Genomic DNA, 17,944 nt, shown 5'->3' on the forward strand with positions numbered 1-17,944 from the left:
CAAAATCATCGAGAATTTTATTTATTTTTAGGCTTCTAACTTCCTGTCATCCGTCAGCGTTTTATGCTGACCAGGATTCCATCCGGTAAAGTGATTGCTGTGAAATTATAGCTCTTTTTCATCTTCACGACATTCACTCAACTCCTGAGCTAAACACTCCCACTGACTTGCTTTCTAGATACCGAGAAAGCTTTCGAGGAAGCTCCTAATTGTCGCCTACTACTCAAGCTGACGCGCCTTAATTTATACTCATGCGTATTCAACTGGATCAGTGAGCTCCTAACCAATCGTCTCCAGTTCGCCGTTGGAAAGGCCTGCTTATCTGCCCTTTCCCACGTCCTGTTTGGTGTTCCTCAAGGCACCGTATCAGGACTCCTTCTCTTCATAACCCATATTAATTACCGTTTTTGATTGCTTCACATTCCTCGGTGTGCCCTGACTCCAACACAAAAAAACGTTTTTCGAAATTCCAAGTAGACAAATTTAAAAAAAGGAAAAACAGCAAACCGTTACCGAAACTGCTTTCATGGCCAGAAACGACGTGCAGTCGACGAAACGGTGTCGTCACGTACAGTATTGGAAAAACAGTCGTACGCGATTTGGATGGTGAAAATAAAGTATGAAAATTATGACGGAGTGCATAAAATGTCTGAGATAGCCAAACACAAGAATCGAAATTTCATGATCGCGCGGGAAGTGGCCAGTAACGCGGGAGTACTGTTTGTGACGTCACAAACGCAGTGTTTCCCGAAGAAATCATCTCAACTGAAGCCACGAAAACTGCACATTTTAAAATGGTGTTGCGCGCGAATGAATTATGGCATGGCGCCCAAATTTTGTAGAATGAGTCTGGACGGAGAGGGCAATCTACCGTAAAAATTTTACCAAAATATTCGAATTTCGAAAAATCTCCGGAGTTGCCCTTCAAATTTGCACCTACCATCCGTCTTTTTGTGGATGTCGAAAAAATAAAACCGCAGAAACGACAAGGCGGAAGCAAGGAGACAACACAGGACGGAGGCAACCGCCCTGTGTTGCCTCCTTCCTGTTCTTTCTGCGGTTTTATTTTTACGATGTCCCACCAACTGGCCTGTATAGCTAGGCTCTTTTACAGTTTTTGCAGATGATAGCGTAGTGTACACCGCCGCTCTACAGAACTGCCTTCTCGAATACGTGAGTGCGATGATATACAGCTTATGGAACTAATGTTAATAAAAGTTTATTAACCTCTTCCCATCACCATCGTAACTGCCGAACTTCTATGTACCGCCTTTGCCCTCTAATCCTAACTGAACAAATGCAATCATGTCAACATAAGCGCTAACTAAGCTAATCCTGCCCTCGGATACTTATGCTATAACCTTTCCTCAGCGTCCCGCACTGTCAAACTTATCTATGTAGCATTTCTCAGACCCAGGCTAGAGTATGCACATTCTGCTTTTGATCCTCATCAAGCTACCTAATCAGTTTGCTCGAGCCCATCACAATCGCGCACTTACATTTATCCCTTCTAGATACTCTTATTGCTGTAGTGTCACCGTGCTAGATACTTTTTTTTTTGCTTTTTTGATCTCTTCACGTTACCTTTTCGTCGTAAACTAGCATGTTCTTCCTTTGTCACATTGATATATATATATATATATATATATATATATATATATATATATATATATATATATATATCTTCCTTTGTCACATTGATATATATATATATATATATATATATATATATATATCAATGTGACAAAGGAAGAACATGCTAGAACATCATCATCATCATCATCATCAGCCTGATTATATACCCACTGCAGGGCGAAGGCATCTCCCATATTTCTCCACTTAAGCCGGTTCTGTGCTGGCTGCATCCACTTGACCCCTGCGAACTTCTTAATCTCATCCGCCCACCTAACTTTCTGCCGCCCCCTGCTACGCTTTCCTTCCCTTGGAATCCAGTTTGTTACCCTCAGCGACCATCGGTTATCCTCTCTTCGCACTACATGTCCTGCCCATGTCCATTTCTTCTTTTTAATTTCCCCTAGAATGTCGGTAACTTGAGTTATTTCTCTGACCCACTCTGCACGCTTTCTATCTCTTAATGTTACCCCTACCATTTTTCGTTCCATAGCCCTCTGGGTTGTCCTCAACTTAAGTAGAACTCTCTTGGTTAGCCTCCACGTTTCAGCCCCATAGGTGAGTACAGGCAAGATGCAACTGTTGTATACTTTCCTCTTGAGCGATACCGGTAAGCTGTTAGTCATAATCTGCGAGTGCTTGCCAAATGCGCTCCATCCCAATCTTATTCTTCTTGTTGTTTCCTTTTCATGGTCCGGATCTGCGGTTACTACCTGTCCTAAGTAGACATACTCGCCTACTACTTCCAGTATTTCGCTACCTAATGTAAACTGCTGTTCCTTCCCGAGGCTGTTGAACATTACCTTAGTCTTCTGCATATTGATTTTCAAGCCTACCTTTCTACTTTTTCTGTCTAGGTCATCAATCATTATTTGCAGTTCATCCCCCGAGTTGCTTAGCAAGGCAATGTCATCACACAAATCGCAGATTACTGAGGTATTCTCCATCTACCCTTATCCCTAACTGCTCCCATTCCATCATGCTAGAACATGCATGATGGCATATATATATATATATATATATATATATATATATATATATGCCATCAGTCAACGTCTTCATCTGTCCAGCCAGCCCCTCAATCATCCCGCCCCAACCGGCAAAAAGCAGTCAGCTCTCAGAGCGTCTATATACCACAATGTCTCAGTTCTTTTTTTTTTTTTTTCTTTCTACGCATAGGCCTTTACCGATGCGACCTTTCTGTCCACATTGAATTGTTGGTATACCATTACCAGTTCAAAAGCACCATCGAAAATAGCATTTCCCTTAGCGCCATACTTCACGCTCACCCCTCGTGTAACAGCCCTTAATGGGGCTTCTGAGAAATAAACAAATAAACAAAAAACTGGAAACAATAGCAGCACTGTGAAAACTAAACTTTCCATTTCAGTCTGCCGAGTTTGGTCGGCTCAAAATGCAGCTTTTGCGAGCAGTCCGCGTAGGCGCTGGGCGGACCACTCGCCAGTGAAGAATCTACCGTCGCCACCACATTAGGGTCATGGTCTCACGGACGGCGTGAGACCGATCGTAGCCAATTGGTCGCTGATCGGCACGAAACGGGCACAGTTGGTGTCGCGGGATTCAACATGCACGTTGTGCCTTATGCACTGTTTACGGGCAACAGGAGTTAAGCCGGGACTTTTTTTTTTTTTTTTTTTCTGCAGGTAGTTTTAATCTGTGACAGATAATGGCTTGACGTTATTTCTACTGCAAATTCAAACTATGGGATGGTTAAAGCCTCTGTCACCTATTATTCCTTTATTCTTTCAGTGGGGTCTTCTTTACAAGCGTGGAGACCCTCGTCCTGGTGGCAGTTGGTGACTTATGTGCTGTGGCTTTGCGGAGACTGCTGTTGCGCGAAATTCCCATTTTCTTGGCGCAGAGTTTTGAAGGCAGCGGCAAAGGGCGTTATTAGAATCAAAACCAATTCAAATGGGTGAATTAAAAATGCTTTTTCAGCACAATTCCAAAAACGAAAGGTATTCTCATTATATGACATGAATACACATGTAGCTTTACGACGGCCCTCCGCAGCGCAACGCTGTGGCTTGTCTCAGCCACGATTAACGCCTCTCCAGTACACGAAAATTCTGCCCCCGCAGTACACACAAGCACTAGTAGAGATCAGCGATATAGTTTCACCAGTGAAGTGTCAAATTCAAATGCCTTCAGTAGTGAGTTGAAAGACCGGTACCTTGGAGGGAAGAATATAATCTGGGCCTTCTTACACTCGGAAGAATTATCAGAGAGTTGAGGGGATTCTAATAGCGATTGAGCGTTTCTTGGAAGAAACAAAGTGAAATGTCATTTGACTGACACTGGCAATCATTGTTGCCAGACGAAAAATGTTTTGCAGCCTGGGTTTGTGGAGCTTGGCTGAACTCAGCGCCCCAAACGAGGTCGCGTAGAAAGGTGGGGAGGGGGGGGGGGGGGGGGTGCAGGGGAGAGGTGTAGCCCAGAGGTCCAGATGGCGAGTGCACCCGCTGTAGAGATGGGTCTCTTATCCGGCTCCGTAGACCATAGGGCGGTCTCGTGAGCGCCGCACTGTAGGCCTCCCAAAAATAGCGCCGCCGTGTCTCGTGGAAAGGCCCGCCAGGCGGGATCGTCCGCTGCTCGCAGTGTGAGGCGAAGCGGTTTCCATGGGTCACGAAATCCTTGGGCACTGGCCCCGTATTTCGGTTTGCTACTTGCATACAGTGGAGTCGAAACCGAGCCCCAACATGGCCAGCCGGCCCAGAGTTCGGTTCCGACCTCCTAAAGCCTTCAAGAGAGAAATCTGTGAGAGCTCCTTCCTCCCGGTCTTGAACCTTCTAAAGTGCAGTTTTTTTTTTTTCTTGTAGAATTGCACCTATTGTTCATAAAACGAAAGGTTTTTCTTTATTATTTATTTATTGCTTGCGCCTATTACCAGTTCACAAATCCATTTTGTTTTCTAGTTTGTTTGTTTCTTTGTTTCTTTTTTTTTCTTTTTTTCATTATTAACGCGCGCACCGAATACTTATCCTGTTAATTCTCTTGTAAAAATCACAAGAAAATTGGCGACCCCAGAATGTTGGATTTACAGCCTTACCGTTGACTTTCTTTTCACGGGAAATGAGCCATTTGTACGTCTTCATTCATCTGTGGATTCTGCGCATCACAAAGACGTCGTGTCGATGCTGTGCTCCACGAGGTGCTTTCATCACGAATGAGGTAATTTCGCATTCCATCGCATTATGTGGACATGTGCACAACACAACGCTGACAATGCAACCACAGTATATGCGAGGGAGTGCCTCCTGCGTACTGGCCAAACAGCGCCAGCTCATCTCGAGCGCTTTGAACGCCGCTGAGCCGCAAGGGATCCCTGCCGACCTCCTCTAAGCAGCGCAACCGGTGTTCGGGACGGTTCCTATATTTTTTAGAGTAAATAGCTTCACATGTGTTTCTTGCAAAGTTCAGACAAAATTTACGCCTATTTTTCATGTTCACGATTGCGCCTGTAACGCCTCTAATTTAACTACATTTGTCGTGTTACCATGGCCCACCGGCGTTAATGAGTTTTTGTTAATGTCGTGTTTCCACGTATTTTTTTAATCAACAAAAGCATGATGAGGCCGCTGAGCTGCCAGCCCATTTGGAATGGAGATGTTTGACTTGCTTTCATGTGCAAGGGTTGAGTTGGTTGACAGTCTTGTCAGTTCATTCCCAACGCAAAGTCAGCGTGCGTCTTCTTCGCCCCATGATACACCTCATCTGCCCTCGTGCGCGGCCCAGAAGAACAGGGAGAGGCCGCGTCTGTTCCGCGGCGTGTTTTCAGCCGTCCAGAGGACTGTTTAGTTCCGAGGGCGCGTGCGCGATTTGTACACGCCTATCAGACGGCGTGCCGGACCTCCCAGCTTTTGTTGTCTGGAAAGCAGTGACGACCTTGCATCACCATTCTTTCGGGCACGCATTTTCACCGATAGCGCTGTGCCCGCGCTCCCTGTTCGGCAGGCCGGCGAGAACGAAAACGGAAAAACAAAAATGGAACGGGGGGCAGGGGTGCTAGGACACAATATGGTCCAGATAGATCTGCATCGCTAGCCGCTGCAATCTGCACTGCTTTGAAAAATGGCTGCAAGAAGAAAAGGCTTTGTGCAGCTGCCTTGTTTCGACGCGGCGTGAATGCGTGACACAATGCTTCGGACTCAACCAGTGTGCCGCAAAATGGGCTAAAGGTAGGCGCGCAGCCGAAAGCAGATTGAAGCCCCCTCCCCCCCTCTCCCCGTCGCCACTTCGAACGAGAATTTCCATCGAAAAACTGCAGTGGTTTGCCTTTTTTTATCTTTTTTTTTTTTCGTCAAAAAGTTCAGAAAATGTATTTTGCAAATAGGACTTGTCCTTGCAGCTCCCCTTTTTCTAGAGATGCCCATAAATTCACACCTGGCGGTAGCCTTTTCGAACTGTTTTTCTTTCCAGCTTCCATCGATCACTGTAACACGGCGACTGCATTCGGTGTCGAGGCGAGGAGCAGGGTAGTCCTTATTCCCTAGGAAATTTGAACATCTTGCAACAAATGTAGCGCATTCACCTAAGATAGTCAATGCTTAATTCTTTTCTCTTCTCTTTTCTTTTTCATTATTTAAACGTAATTTGTACTGCTGGGAAAATGTAGCATATAATAATTCTGTGATAACTTCGACGCGTTCAGAAAGCAGCAGTCATATCTCCACACTACGTTTTTCAACGGAGGTTTATTTTTTCGTGCCGCTCACTGTTTATCCATACCCTGGCTGGCATTAATTCTGATGCGTGTTGTTCTTTTTTTCCGTATTTATTCCCTTCTGTCAAAAGTATGATCCGGTTGGAGGAAAAGATTCAAATTTTGTTTAGGAACGGATGCCACACACAAAAGTTGCAACTTCCCCAACGATTATTCAAGCAATTTCTGTTATGATTATATATTGTTTTATATATGGGTGTCAATTGCACTTCTTTTGACTCATTTTGTAATAAAAAAAATATATAAACAATTTATGTTATTTTATGGCTTACGCTTGTGCGTGGAAAACAACTAAGCGACCAGATGCTCTTGTGTTCCGCAACTATACTCCGCCGCTTGCATGAAAAGTGAGGGCGGCCACTTTTTTGCGTTCATTTCGCACGCCTGACTTAAAATGATTCAACACAGCTCTTCGCACCGGGTTCACTTCTGCCCTCCTTTCGTTACAACCTACTACACTATCACGTCGCCGGCATTTGGAATCGCTTAAATTCTTGTATTGTATCATTCATGCTCATTATCGACTTTCATCTAACAGTTGTATTATTCCAGCCTGGCCTACTACTTCCAGATACTACCGTGAGCTTAATATTGTCCCCTACTTTGCTCGACATAATCCATTTAAGAAAAGCTTCTTCCCTCGCACCATTGCAGCTTGGAATAAGCTTCCTGGCTCACTTCGCTCCCTTCCTTCACAAAATTTTACTGACGCCATCGCACACTGACTATTTCACACAGTTAAGTAACCTCTAGTCGTTATTAGTGTTGTTGCTCTGTTTAAATTCTGCCTTGTTACTGCTCTACTGACTGTATTGTATAATTATTTTATTTATATCATGTTCCCCTCCAACTCCTGCTATAGCTTCGGATGGAGCTGCAGTATGTAAAGATAAAATAAATAAATAAACTCCATCCATTCACGGCACATTATATCTCATAAATAACCGAGGCCAGCACAAAGCGATTAAGGCAACATTATGCTGGCAAGAGGACGAACCATTTGTGTTGCATCTTGCATCTTGAAGTTGCTTCTTCTTCCTTTCCCTTGCTGACATGTGAAGTAAAGAGGTATGCAAACCGAAATCACATTTGCAACGCGAGCCGCTTCGTCTCATTGCACCGTAGGACCATGTGCCCATGAGTTTCGTGGCGGGCTCGCGTTTAACTTGCGAAAGCGGAAACAGTGTATACTGTCTCGAGTAACTGGCATGGTACCGGTTGCAGGCAGACCGAAGACTGCGTTTGGATAGTATAGCGTCGCTTGGTCGTAGCGGAAATGGGATGCATGGGTAGGCGATGATGCTTGCAAAAGCGTGCACACGGCACGCTGGGGAATATTTCAACACCGCTGAGTTGCGCGGATTTTCTCTCGCCCACCTTTCCGCAGCGGGCTTATGGCGATGTTCTGCAAGCCCTTACAAGTCCTCCCAACTGCGGCCACCGTCCTCACCATCACACAGCATGTGGACGCTGCCCTCACAGCTTCCACACGGTAAAAACAAAATGCAATGAAATATGGAGTTAAACAATTTAGAAGCAACCTCTTTATTTTTTCACAATCGTGTGCGCATGAACTGTCTGTCCAGATCGCGTGTGCACCATCGACACGTTAAGTCCGCGAGGAATGGCACTCGTCACCGCTGCAGCAACGCACTGACGGATCATGCCGTAGCCCTCGTTATCCAGCCACTGGTTCTTTCTGTTCACGCGTATCACGAGTGAAGCAACGCCAACTTCGCGTCGGAATCTGGCTGCAACGGGCGCACGCCGGTTCGCAAACTCGTAGCCTCATCAGATGTCTGTACTCTTGGTCATCTAGCGCGACCGCGAGTGTCGGTGGGAGGCTGAAGACGAGCACCGCGGGAGAGCTCGGTCTGCGCCTCTTTCATCCATCACGGCGCGAGAAAGAGGAGACGCTGCTCGCAGTTCCACGTAGTCCTGATGAGGCTTCCCGGCGTAAACCTGCACTGTTGGAGTCTCGGACTCTCTCCGAATGACGTGCGACCGACATCAACGTGAGAACGTAGCCGCGCGTCATCCCGCCTTCCCAACAGGAGGTGAACCTCACCTCTCCCTCGCACATGTAACACATTCGACGGCTGTTATGCTTCGACTTATCCCACTTTGCTCAGAGAAAATCGAGGGAGTTGGGAGTGCATGCCCGGGTTAAAAACCTCGTTTGTAAGAATGTACTTGTATTCTATTTTTTTCGACTATCGCATATCGTAAATCCAAAGTATACCTAAAGTTCGTACATCTAAAGCGTCATTGTCGTCTATTGAACGTCCACAGGCGTTTACAATTCAGACGTTTCGCACCCCTACAATCTCATATGTTCAGAGGAACGTCAACAACCGCGGTGGTGGTGGTGGAAACGTTTATCGGTTGCAACGCCAGCCAGCATATTGTGCTCTTCTACCGTGTAGTCGGGCTCACTGCGTACGGCGCTTTCGTTCGTTAAAAGCGACCCGCGTTACAAACGGTGGGGAGGCGTGTCAGGCGGCTGCCATGCCGTTATCTCCCGTCCAACTTCCTTCTCGCCCGCTCGAGTATTCGCTACGCCGCGCGCAGCAGTGCGGCTGCTCGCAGCACGCCGACTGCCGACCCCAGGCGGCGGAGTTCGTGCCGGGACCGTTCCGCGTCGAGGCTCTCTCATCCGCCAAGGAACCGCGTCTAGCGCCCGTTTTCCGAGAACTCGGGCCGCGCCGAAAGGAAAGGATCCGATTTCACGACGAGCTCTGAGCGAGGCGCGAGCCACCGGCGCGCCGTATTCCGCTGATTCACGGGCGCCGCGGCCACGTCGGCGGCACCCTCAGCATGCTGTCGCGAGCTGATGGCGGAGCGGCAGTCGCCGCTGGCTGATGAACGCGGACCCGGTGGCTGCGGGGACTCCGCGGTATGCGAGCGCACCATGTGTGCGAACGAGAGCCGATGGGTATCAGAAACGCATTTGGAACTCCGGCAAGGGAGACGGACATGGCTTCACCGATTTCTCAGAAACGCTTCGTTGCTTTCTCTTTCTTTAACGCGTTCGCATTTTTACCGGCGTAGAAAATGCTCTCAGGGGCGCGTTCGGCGCACAGGTACCTGCCGCGTGAGAAAAAAGAACACCAATTCTTCGTAAGGACTCCGTAATACTCGCTGCTGTCTAGTCGGCTACAGAGGGTGAAATGCCTTCACCAGCAGCGGGAATTCCTACATAAGAGCATGTACTGTTAGAAGAAGCATACTTTTCCAAACGTCTCCAAGCTGCCGCTCCACACGTGCACAATACACACTTGAGCGGCCGCGTGCGTTCGGTGTAAGAACACCTGCTTTACGGATTACGCTAATAAAAGAGCACGGGAGAAATACGCAGAAACAATTTGCCCCTCATTGGCACCTCGCACTCAGGTTTCTCGCGTATACCTTACTTTATTTGATTGTTTTCTTTACTTTTTTTTATTCGCCAAGCTGCTCGCTCAAGCTTAACACCGAGCCGTCTTCCTATGCGTTGGAGGAGGAAACAGTCCACGATATCGGGAGCTCCAAGATTGAGTCAGAAAGGGGCATGCTCGGGAGCCGTGACCTAGACAGCAGCAGTGCCTAACAGCCACGGACATAAGGCTGAAAATAAAATTGATTCTGGCAGCCGGTGCTCACTGTCTGGCTAGTTCTGTGCAGCGACTGAAGAGCGGGACGACAGCGCTTAGCATTTTCCGCTTACACTGTCTTCGACAATACCAGCACCGAGTGTCCACGGTAATGCCGTGTATAACGGCAGCAAGCTTGAAAGAGCTGGCGGAAGGGCCTGTTTGATTTTAGCTGTGCAGACACTGATCGAACAACAACAGTTATACGGAAGCCAGTTACAGACGGAGAGTGCAGAATTGTGAAAAAAAAAGAAAGAAAAATAATAATAAACGAAATGAGAACGCAACGACAGCGTTTAATCTGCATTTTGTTCGAAGCAAGTGTTAAACGGCATCACACGGAGTATGAGCAACTTATAGCGGCTGCTGAAAATCAACTTTTATTACAGCATCGGAGTAAAACGAAGCTTAGACATCGTGCCGTCCACAGGCACGTTCCGCCGACCTTTCACGCTCATCATCTTCTGGACGCGCAGCGCTCATCTTTTTCTCGAATTTTGTTTGTGTGCTGCCGTCTGAAGCGTTTCCATTCATGGACCTGTGTAGCCGCTTCTGACATGGGCGCATCGGGCCTATTGTTTCGGCCCAAACGTCTTCCTAATCGCGGGCGGGCCTTCCTCGCCAAGCACCGCCACCCGCCGCTTCCGGATCCTGGCAGCGGCGCACCTAATGATTGGGGCCAGACACAATGCGGCGCCGCGCGAAGAGGCGCCAGTCAGGGCGAGGACGGCATGTCCTCCCAGAGCACCGTGGTCGACCGCCGGAGATGACGTGCGTGGAGCGGAGCCTCAAGTCAACGCCGACGCGTGGTGGTCGTTTTCTGCTTTCATGTCTTTCTTTTTAAGATTAAGGCTAAATGCCTTTCATGTTTATAGTCCTTACCTTGCTCATGACTATGAAAGTGCCCCCAATGTATAAGCACATTCCCCGCTCATGCTCCCGCCGCACGAGACGTCTGGCATTCTACGCAGCACTGCCCTAGAGCATAGGGAATCAGTAGGAAGATAATACTGCACATTACAGAGTACAGTAGCTTCCATTTCTGTCTGTCTGCAATATTTGATTGCATTTTGAGTTCTTTCTTTCCTGACGCAGTTTCTTTCTTTCTTTTTCTTTCTTTGGAGATATCACGAGTATATTATTTAGCGCAAAACGACAGGACACAGAAAGAAGGACGAACACGGGACGAACTCTCTTAAAGCTGTGGAGAGTTTCCACTTCAGGGCCTATTTATTCACAACCGGCATGCATGGACATCATGGCAAGGGAAACTAGAAAGCACGTACAGAAAAACCACGAAATGCGGGAGAAGGGGACCAGGAACTGCCGATTTGTGGCCTGTCATAGAGAGAAAAAAAGAGAGGGGGAGAGAGGGAGGGAGGGTGCACTAAAGGGTGTACCGTTCTCGAGTGTCGCCACGAGTTTTAGGCCGACATAACCTGTGTCCTTGTATCCCCTCCACGTCAATAAATTCATAGTCCAAACAACAACAACAACAAACTGCCCGACAGTGTCCGTCCTCTCCCTATAGCTTCCATTGTTCCCCCTGAGGGGAGCACCTATTTATCATGCGGCCTCGCTTTTTAGAGGCTAACCAATGCGATCCAAATTTTTCAAAGAATGTATGGAGGTCATCGAAATTAAAGGAGTGTGATGACTCTCGAAACAGTGTTTCGACATTGAAGGGTATTGAAGGGTTTTAAGGATCTGTGAGAACATTGGGCTATATATGTAACAAGATCCACCGATATGCATCAAACATGTTTTTTATTAGCCTCAAAAGCTATTCGCAGAGACGAATAGTTTCCATAGCTACCAAGAATCTTTTGAAACGGGCGCAGTTTCCCTTAGTCACAAAACAAAAGTCTATCTACAAAAGTTGTCTTCGCTGTTGGTACACATTCAGCCGTTGCTGACAGACAAGACTAAAGACAATCTTCACACAAAACTCTAGCATTTCGCAACAAGATATATGTAACTATACCTACAGTCATAATAAGATTTGAGGTCATTTCAATAAGAATGAACTAAAGTATTTAGGCAGCATTTTTAATAGAGCTCAATACAAAATGTGTAAGGCGAAGATTCTGGGGTGTGCACGAAACAAGACAAGGTTGCGTTATCTCCGCCGCCTTCGAGTCCCCGCACTTTCAGAATCCCTTTGTCCTTCTCCCACTGCTGACAACCCCTCCTGACGACGCCCCCCTCCTCACTCCTTGGAAGATTGGAGAGGGTTGGGAGGGGATAGTTAGGGGGAGAAGGAGGGAGGCGAGGGGGGAGGGGAGGGCGGGCGTGCTACGCTCTTTTGCTTTTTGTTAGTGTTGGTTAGTTTGTTTTCGACCGTGCGGGCGTAGACAGCTTTCCGCCACACGGGGAAGCGTGCTACACCCAAGATTCTGATGGACTGAACTCTGTTTTACTATTGTAAGCAGCGCCTGCTATCGATGCTGTTAGTGAAAGTTACAAGACCTTTCTGGCCTTTAAAGGATTTTACCTAATCATCGTCCTTAAAGGCATTCCGTGGTTGCTGTCGATCAAGAATATGACACGCGATTAAAACCAGATGCGCCTAGGATAGCAAAAATACCCTGCCATGCCTTGAAACACGCAGGCTTTCACTGTGGTTCAATGCAGGTGGCGGATTAGAACATTTGCTCTGGTCAAAACATTTTGCGAGTGGAACACGATAGCGTTCCTCGTCGTCGCCTTTCCGTCTTGTCGTTCGCTCCCACCTGCTTATGATGCGATTAACCGAGACAGCGGTTTGCTGTATGTTCCTTTCTTTATATTTAACCCGCCGTACTGGTGCAGTGGTTAGGGCGCTCGGCTAATTGTGCCCAAAGATGTGGGATCGAACCTCAGCCGCGGCGGCCGCTTCTCGATGGAAGCGAAAAGCCCTTGTGCTGTGCGATGTCGGTGCACGTTAAAGAACCCCAGGTGGTATAAATTTCCGGAGTCCTCCACTACGGCGTCTCTCATAGCCCGAGTCGCTTTGGGACGTCAAACCTCATAAACCGAACCAAACCCTTCTTTATATGTTTGTATTCGCAACCATATTTGCTTTCAATGGCAACGCCGCTCTGTACGCACTTGCTAACTTAAAATTATTACCGTACTCTTCATTACAGTTAATATAATATATGTTTTCAAGGCGCGGCACTAAGCCAATTACCACAACGCATTCAGCAGGTCCCCTTCTAACATGTCCGAGAAAACGAGAATTCGTGGCCTCAGTGTTCGTCTCGCTTCCAGAGGGCCTGTACACGTACTGGCCCCACTGATAATTTATTTTCCGACGTGCTTGTTTGTCGTTTTTAAGAAACCTGCCCTGCCATTTTCGGTTCTATTTGGACTTTTCCCTGAATTGTTCTGATTGTATTTTGAGGTTCCTCAGTCAATTTATTCACGAACGACGCATTCGACACCGACGCCGGGTTTTCTGCCCTTGCGCTAACACTTAAAATCATGACGTACCGAGTCGCAAAACGATGCGCGCAGCGAAAATTCGCCGCCTTCTTTCCTGATCCGGCCACTCGAAGTGCATTTATGGGCAGGGAGATGTCTTAATTTCACAGCGCGTTTATTAAACTTACTTTTCAAGAAAACAAGGGCAGTTCTCCCATGGATAATTTTTGCACTGTTAAGAGGCCGTCACCTCGATGAAGTTCACCCTTTTGCTTATCTACCGCCAGCTAGAGGAGAGTGGACAGGGTAATTGTAGAGCTCAACAAAAACTTCGAAAATAATTCTCAGCCCTGTGGCGGAGAAGCGCTACCAGCAGCCCGCTTCAAAGAGGACACCCATCCTCCTCACCTACGGCCCCGTCGGTCGCTAGCTTGTTTGACTTGGCCGCGTGTTGGCCACCTGCCGAAGTCCGTTTACTCTGCACGCCCGGGGAGACACGCTGCAGGGGCCGACGAGTGAGGATGCGTGTCGGCGAGCCCCCCCCCCCCCCCCTCCCCAGTTGCACGCTACGCTGCGAAATCTCAAAGCTTTCTTTTTGAACCTCCCAGTTTTCTTGTTTTCCTTTTTCGGGGGAAGGGGCGGCGGGGGGGGGGGGGGGGGGGGGGGGGAATTTGTCCTCTTCAGTTGAGGCTGTCCACTCATGTCCTGTTTACTCTAGCCAGCGTGTGGCGAAACAATTGGCACCCGCCATATAGAATCGGTAAAAAATTAACCAGAAATCGAAACCCGCAAACTGTACGCGGCATTTCAACACTTCTTTGCTGCGCTCTGGAAGATACAGAGCTCACCTATCATGTCTGTTTGTTATCTGCTCGCGGTGTTGCTGCAAAAGCTGCAAGTAGACGCGTCTCTGCAAACGTGGCCATTGCAAAAAATGAATAAAACTACGGGCAATAAGGAAACAGACCAAAATTAGGATAACAGTAGCGGTTTTCCATCAAGAGCGTCGACCAACACTAAGCAAGAGTCAGCGGCGGAGAACAAAAACTGCAGGGGCACAAGTCCATCATCCGCTGTGGTCCGAATATTTACCGTAGGTCATTCTAAACTTGATACAACTTATGTTCTAATGATGCCTGAAAACTATGCCGAAATATATATTAAGTGGTGCATTTTTGTACCGTTGCTTACGGGGATATACGAATCAAAGTATAAAAATGTTTAATATTTAGCGCTCTTCGGCGAAAGTATATAGTGCAAAACTAATGTGGTAAATCAATAAAATTCGTTTCTTTTGCTCACATAACGCCAAACATCGCCAAAATAAATGCCACTTGCACATATCAGACGATTCTATAACGACAAATATTAGTACTGTATTCTACAGCAACAGAACGCCGCCGCTGCACGCTCCATAGGTTTGCCGACGCTGCAAATAACTACTGAGATGGAGTGCACTTTCCAGCGCCGTTAAGAGCAGTGAAGGAAAACAGCAAGGCATCTAACACCGCACGTGCCACATTATACGGCTTCTGTTGTCATAGCATCAACAGAACTCCACAGATCCATGCCATCATGTGAGCGCTTTTCAAGTTTCACTTCTGAAGCATCTTGTCGAAAATTTCTAACCACCGTTCGAAAGCAAAAAAAAACACCGCATATGGAGGACGCGAACAAAGAAGTCATGCACTGAATTGAAAGTCAAGCTCCTAGTTCAAACTTGACTGCCTAAAAAAAAAAAAAAAAAAGAATGGGGAAGAATCACAAGCAGTCGCCTCCGCTCTCGAGATGCCAAGCAGGGAGGGGGTAGGGAAGTGGGGGTAAGGGCGGTCTGGCGACGCTCAGCCCCCCCCAAGCGCAGCTGAGCGGCGCCTGGAAACAAGATGACTCGCAGGCCGCCATCCCTAGTTTCCGCACTGTCCGCGCCCCGGCTGGACCCCGCTGACAGCCTGGGGGCACGCTATGCTGCGGCCCCCTCACGAAACTCGAGCGCGAGCTCAGCGCCCGCACTGCCCCCTGCCGGAGTCTGGCCGAGGCGGAGCAAGTGTCCAATTGTGCGCAGCTGCCGAAGCCATACGTCTTCCCTCTGGCGACTTTGGCGGGAACCGCAGGTTGTCGCTGATGGAAACGGTCCCCCCAAGGTCACCTCGCAGGCTTTATGGCTTTCTTGGGTGGCGTCTGGTTGGACGCCCCGCACCGGTCTCCCTACGCTGGCTGACCCTGCACCAGCTTCAGCCCAGCTCAAACAACGCCCCTCTGGTGAACCGAAGAGAAGGAGCTTCCCCATCTTTTATCTCCTTCGCCTTTGGGCATGGCCTTCCTAAAACGCATGCCGCTTTTTACGAGGCTTATGGTACTTTCGACAAACCGAATCGCATACCAATAGTGGAGGTCGATATCGAATGCAATACGAATAGAGTATTTGTACTAATACGAATCGAACAATTGTACTTATATTCGCTACTTGTTACCGAGCCGATATTCATACTAAATGAGCATTCGCGCGATACATCGAAGCGCTAGCGGCGGTGCAACGGCGAAGGGCTTTTGGAGTTAACACTAATCTTAATTCATAATGTAGGAATCGGTGGCTTCGATAGGGTCACGCGCACCCGATGCAGCCTCCTGTCATCAAGCATGCAGGTCATATACGAGCTTATGGAAGGGAAATTTGCTCACCCAGTAACTTCAAATTAGCGCGACGATAAGAAAAACCCTGTGTTTTGAAACAGTCGTTGAAAAAAAAAAGAAAAAAAAACGCGACGAGCCTTATACGAATCTCATGTCAGTTACACGAAAAAGTTGAACACATATTCGAATCGCTTCGAATAATTTTGAACGTGCATCCTTTGACTCGTTCGAATAATGGAGGGTATTCGATTCGTCAATCTAGATTGTTCAGTATTCGCGTACTCTAGCATCTCTCGTGTTTCAGTGCCTTGGTTTTTTTTTTCTTTTTGTTTTTTGCTTATGCCATCTAATTCTTCGGACAAAAGTGCCGCTTACAGTCACGTCACCACATAGAGGGAACGTGACACTATCTCGCCTTCCCGTGTTTCGCGTATCGATTGCTGTTCCAGTGCGCACTCGCAGTAGTGTCCCTTCCGTCATGAACTGAAGCAGCCGCAGGAGCTGAGCCTGGGAGTTTGATGGTTTGATCTCCTACTTATTTAGAGACACCACTGACTGTTAGCAACAACCGCCGCCTCAGCCTTACGGGGGACGAGATAAGCGACGGACTATCACCTCTCTCTTGTCCCGTTTCCCCACTGTTCACCTACTTTACAGTATCTTGCAGTTTCAAGGCGACTCCGGGACTTGCGAAGCACTGTGCGCAAAGCGCAGAGAACATGCTCCGTCCGGCGGCTATGCGCGAACAGCGAGGTGAATGTCAATGCGGAGAGCGCAGCAACATTTCACCGGGCGCGCGGCGCCAGCACACGCACCGTCTGTGGCGGCGACATGTGGCTTCCAAATGAGTCGGCCTCAATGGGGCGCCCTGTGGCGCGCTCGGCGCTTCCGTTCGCCCGGCTGTGCACAAGAGCGGTCGCTTGTACTACGTCCCTGCGAAGCTATGCACGAGCGGCCTGCCTCCGGTTAGTACGCGCGAGCCCAGCACGGGGGGCATTGGGAGGACCAGCCAGGAAGCCCCCTCCTCCTCCTTGGAGTGACCCCGCTTTCCTTAACATGGTCACCCGGATGCTCATTGGCGTTGCCAGCCGATTCCGGTGACAGCAGGAAGCGCGAACGTCCCAAGTTGGACCGAAGGACGCGCTAGCGGGCGCATATCGGCGCTGGTCCATGCTTCGGCTTGGAGAGCTCTGTGCTTGGAAGACACGCCCTCGAATTCATTTTGCCTCCATCCAACCTTGAGCCAGCGGAGTGTATTACGCGCCGTTGGAAGGACATCAGTGCGGTCAAATAGTACGAAAATGTGCGCGAATAATATCGTCCCCTTTTCGTTTCTCTCGCGTAATCGTAACAACGGTGTACGTAAACATGATTGCATTAACGAAGTGCTGCGGGCGGCACGTTAACGGTAGAGCGGAGTGTACACGTCGGAACTGTATATATTATATTTGGAACCGTATCACAACTATACAGTGAAGTGATCGGCACAAGTCGCTTTGAAGCAGCATAATGAGCGCTTTGAGCAGGTGTATATATTAATTACTCCATTAAACAGTTAAGCCTGTTATATATAAGCAGCCCTCGAACCACTTCTGAAGTGGTTCGAGGGCTGTGGGAAGCTGCTCACGGTTTCTCGCCCGAGTGAACGTAGGTTGATTTTCAACGGCAACCCAATTCATACAAACGGGGCACTTTTTTGGGCAGTACAAGTGCAAAGTAATCATGCTATATACTTCATGGTCAAAAAGGGGGAAAATCGCCCTGCGGGCGATGCAGGTATCCAATAAATAAAAATAAAATAAACAAGTGTTTGACCCCCCCCCCCCCCCCCCAAAAAAAAAAAAAAAAAAAAAAAAAAGAGTTGGCTTCAGGTTACTAGATGATGGCTGATGTCGTAGGT

General features: G+C 48.1%; 1 protein-coding gene across 5 annotated transcripts in view; it reads right to left on the minus strand.

The window, feature by feature from the left end:
* Positions 1 to 17,944, minus strand: part of LOC146206494 (fibroblast growth factor receptor 4-like) — an 85,115-nt gene that overhangs the window by 33,007 nt on the left and 34,164 nt on the right. The gene's annotated exons all lie outside the window — the stretch shown is intronic.

This window comes from Amblyomma maculatum, chromosome 1 (assembly GCF_055883805.1).
Source record: "Amblyomma maculatum isolate TAMU_Amacu chromosome 1, ASM5588380v1, whole genome shotgun sequence".
Classification (NCBI taxonomy): domain Eukaryota; kingdom Metazoa; phylum Arthropoda; class Arachnida; order Ixodida; family Ixodidae; genus Amblyomma; species Amblyomma maculatum.